Source organism: Coptis chinensis, chromosome 1 (assembly GCF_015680905.1).
Source record: "Coptis chinensis isolate HL-2020 chromosome 1, ASM1568090v1, whole genome shotgun sequence".
NCBI lineage: Eukaryota > Viridiplantae > Streptophyta > Magnoliopsida > Ranunculales > Ranunculaceae > Coptis > Coptis chinensis.
The window spans coordinates 4,632,735-4,637,454 of record NC_141456.1 but is presented as its reverse complement, the minus strand read 5'-3'; the positions used below and the strand labels follow the sequence as shown (position 1 = coordinate 4,637,454).

Here is a 4,720-nt window from a genome sequence, read left to right as displayed (position 1 = left end):
AATTGTGCAATGAGTTCGACACTGTACCTTGATCAACAGGGGCCGTTGTATCTACCAACTTCAGAGCACCAGCTACTGTTGTTGGTGGGAATACAACCACATTAGTTGTCCCCGCTACTTCTGCTGCCTCATTGCCTCCACCTGGCATTAATGATCCAGCAGCAACATGCCCATTTTTGGAATCTTTTGTTATAGGGTTTGATACAAATTAATTTCTTGACTCTGTCCATCTTCTGGAGAATGGATCATATCTTTCTTCACCAGTTGTAAAACTTGTGTTAACTGGCTTCTTTTCAGAGGTATTCTTGAAGTTTTCGGACCTATTTTTCTTGTTCATCTCTGCCAATCTCACAGCCTTAAGGTTTTTTCCCTTTGTTTGCCTAAAAGCCTCCAGTTCCTGGAGACTTGCCTTGATTCTCTCAACTTCTTCCCTATTCAGCTCGCTCTCTGCCAAATCCATCTCCTTCCTGAGGCGTTAACAGTTGCAAATGAATAAACAAAATACCAGTAACTGTTTGTGGGTTGGCATTCGTACCAACATGCTTAATTGCGTGTACCCACTCGCTAAACTCCTCTTCAAGTGGCGGGGTTTCATATATCACTTGCATTTGCCACTTGCCTTCCAATGTCCCCTAGATAATTAACATTTAAACACAATCTTTTATAAAAACAATAGTGATTGTTAAGAAAAAATGAATATGAAAGCAATGATACCAACTCTAAAAAGAAGAATATAAGGAACATGACTGTTGAAACGACCATTATGTATTACCAAATTAAGGTCGAAATGAAGGCATAAAATCGAAAAGAAACAGAAAAAAAAAAAATATATAAAGAGATAATATAGAGAAGAGTGGGCAGACGATACCTTTGCATTTGAAATGGAAAAATGGTGTATCTTGGCCGGTACAAATCTCCTACATATATATAGAAAACCTATTTTGGCATCCTTCTACACGCCATATGTGGGAGGTTGTGAGCTCAAAACCAAGTAGCGGTGGCAGTATATAGTCGATTAGTAGAGGACGTGATCTTGTAAATTGCAATGCCTATCTTTCTTATAATTTATTCAGTCGCAAAATGATAGAGAGGTATTAAAGAAATACGAAATAGTCATTTCTAAATGCTATAAAGTTACATAAGATAGTACGTAAAGTATTCTCATGAAGCATACAGTAACTATTAACTGCGGAGTAAAACAAATGATCTTCATCGCATGTTGCAGTACGATGACTTTAATTTTCAAACATATGAAAAAAACGAATTTGGATATGCTTTTAGTAAGTACAAATTATTGTGTAGAACAATAGTTGAATGGCAATTTTTTTTTACCTAAAAGTTAAGTTTAAATACCTTATATTATTTTATATTGGGAACCCTTTTAGATGGAGTTCTTATAGCTGAAGTCTGGGAAGTTTCATTTGAATTGCCAGTCGAGTATTCCTTTGACAAATAAATAGAAAGAGTATAAGTACTTGTTAGTGTCCAAAGAAAGAAAAAAATCAGCCCCATTACATTTGTCGCCGTAAAAACATGCAAAATCCATTGATTTTCACACCTGCAATTAGTTGTAGCCAAAATACCATCAATTAAGATTATGGTGTGTGAGATACATTGAAAATAGGCAGTGAAGCGGTGAAACTACTTTCCAAAAAGTATAGCATTCACTCTCCGTTAGATCTATATTTTGAGAAATCAATTTGCCAGCGATCAATTATATTTCCTCTCCAACCCATTCACACGTTTCAGTTCCAAAACAATTTGGAGTTTTTATGCTACATTAGGATAGAAGTTCAAATCAATATTAGTCGCTAATCCTTAATTCGTCTATACACTGCACCATGTCAGCTTGATGCTAAGTATAAAAATGTACAACGTTCTCTCTGAACTCTGAAGTGGTGTAGTGTACAACTGAAGTAGTGCACAATGGTTTGGAATCAGCGGCATGTGACGTGCAAAAAAGTTAGAAGAAAAAAAAAAACTACCAGCCAATTCCCATTATGTACTACAAAAACTTACAGAATGAAAAGAAGACAATATTAAGTTACCAACCATAGGAGGGATCAGCCACACAGATATCTTGGAACATGTCAGGATCAGCTAGGTGCCATAGATGACAGTAAAGAACAAAATAATAGGTGCAACAATTGACATGCTCTTGTTTATTTTAGAAGAATCAAAGAGAGATGAATATATAGTTGTGAATGAATGGAAACTGAGGAGAACAATGAATGGAAAAATGAACTTATAAAGGGGTGGTTTTGGAAGCTTGTTAAAGAAAATAACACCAAAGTCGTTGGTGATTTTGATGCTATGCCAACAACATTATCAACCAAATGAAACATTGGAAAGGTCCCTCTTCCATTAAAAGTAAATAAAATCTAAATTCATAATTAAAAAAGCTACCCTGGTCATTGTTATCCGACTCACATGGTCCTCATAAAGATTTATTTCACCTTAAAGATTTCTAGTGAATCTAGAATAATGCTGATATACTAACAGCAGCTCAAACTTGAAAATAAGATAAATAAGAAAGATTGAATATATTTGGTCTTCATTTATACATATATGTGGGACTCTAAGATCTAGAAAAAATTTAATTTATTTTTAAGAAAAAGAATTATGTCATCATTACTTGCAAATTTATGATCGACTGTCCAGAATCCCATTTTGAATGAACACTATTGTAATTAAACAGTCCTAATAGCGACCTGTGTTTGACAAAACCATTACACTCCAAAAACAGCGAAGTGAAAATACAAAAGCCTCAGACCGATTTTGTGAACGCAAATTGATTGATGTTAAACAATCCTGTTTTGTGAAGCCTCAAAACTCAATTGTAACTAAACATAAAAGTGAGGATGAAAGTTAAAATTGTGTAATAGAATTATTTTCTACAAACTCAATCTGTCTTCTTTGTAAGTTGATATACCGATTTAGACTAAGGTATTTAAATCATGGAAGAATGTTTTGTGAAACATTTTGCTTCTTCATGTTTATGAAATCAAGAATGCCAGGAAGACACTGGTAATCTGTCACCATTTTAATGCTAATCAAACCTTCTAAAGTAGACAACAATGTTGTCTCTCAATTCAAATTACGTACTAAATAACCTGAGTAGCTCTTGGGGACCATGGAAGAGAATTTGAAGGAGACCTAAATTCTCTGATGGTGCTTGATTCACCTAGGGCTCTTAGCTGGAGGAGCTCCAGTAATATTTTTGAACCGAGGTCAGGTCGATCCTTTTTCCTTAACTTCGGCATACCGGTGCCGGTTTGCAAATGCCAACGTTTCTTCCATTGGCGGTCGGCACCCAGGATCAAGCAACCCTCCAAAAGTACCTCTTTCAATTGACCTTTCAACATTGTGAGTGAGACCCATTGCCGGCTTTGCAGTTATAAGTTGGAGCAACATAATCCCAAGAGAGTATATATCAGACTTGGTTCCTAGCATGCCCGTTTGTTGGTACTCTGGGTCTACGTAACAAAATGTCCCCACTGTTGATGTCATGTGATATTGAGTAACCATGTTGGCCACCGAGGGTGGGACCAAACGTGCCAGCCCAACGTCACTGATCTTGGTCACATAGTTGTGATCTAGGAGAATATTGCATGGTTTAAGGTCCCGGTGCACCAGGGGCTCTGGTTTTGTTTGGTGAAGGAATAGAAGTCCAGTTGCAATCTCGGCTGCTATCTTGAATCGAGTCCACCATGGAATCCTAGGTGTCCCTCCCCTCCTAAAGAGCCTTTCTTCTAAGCTACCATTGTCCATGTACTCGTAGACTAAGCATCCGGACTCGGACACGGTAGAGAGCTAAAGAACCATGTTTGGATGTCTAATGCGACTTAACACTTCCACCTGCGTAGTCATGTTTGTTCATCATGAATACAAAATTTAAGTGATAAATACATAAATGCATAGTTATTTACTTATGCTACCACCACCGCTAGCACTATATATGTTACCTCTTGTTGGAATTGTTTCATCCCTTGTCTTTGATCTCGATCTTAAGACCTTAATGGCAACCGGTGTGTGATCAAGCTCAGCTCTATAAACTGCCCATATCCACCTTCACCAATCTTGAGAGAGATTCGAGAAGTTATCGATAGCAATCTCGATCTCTTCTATGTCGTTATTTTTCTGTATCGTATGTTCTTGTTAAGCCAAAGCAGTCAAGACTTTGGTTTTCGTCACCTTCCGTCGGGGCCTTAATCTCGACATCCTTCCTCCTCTTTGTCTACATTTCGGCTATCCTTTTTCGATGCTGCAGCTTCATTCATTGGTCCCTTCGTCCTCGCCTTTTGCATCTTGGTAATTGCAAGTGCTGCCTCTTCAGCAAGCTTTGCATCCTCAAACTTGCGAGCTTCATTAATTTTCCATTGGTGAAACTCTACAGCCTGATATCAAACATCACAGATACCAATTTTCTTAGTAACTTGGTTTTGAAGGAAATCAAGAAAGGTTCATGCAAACTTGGCGAGTCAATGGTAGTTAAATGTTGCAACCATTGATCTTAACTTATATTTGGTACTTGGGTTATAAGCAGGACCTCAGTTATAAACTGTTGTAGTTCAACAACATATGATCAGGTGTTCAAACTGAAGAGATCTTACCTTGTGTCTAGCTGAGACTGCTTCTTTGCAGGCTGTGCTTTGTACATGTCCATGGTTTGCTTTAGCTTCATTTTTAGTCTCCTCATCTCAGCCTCTATCTGTTGAAA

General features: G+C 37.5%; 1 pseudogene; it reads right to left on the bottom strand.

The window, feature by feature from the left end:
* Positions 1 to 208: 208 nt before the first annotated feature.
* On the bottom strand, positions 209 to 4,720 carry LOC147521498 (U-box domain-containing protein 52-like; annotated as a pseudogene).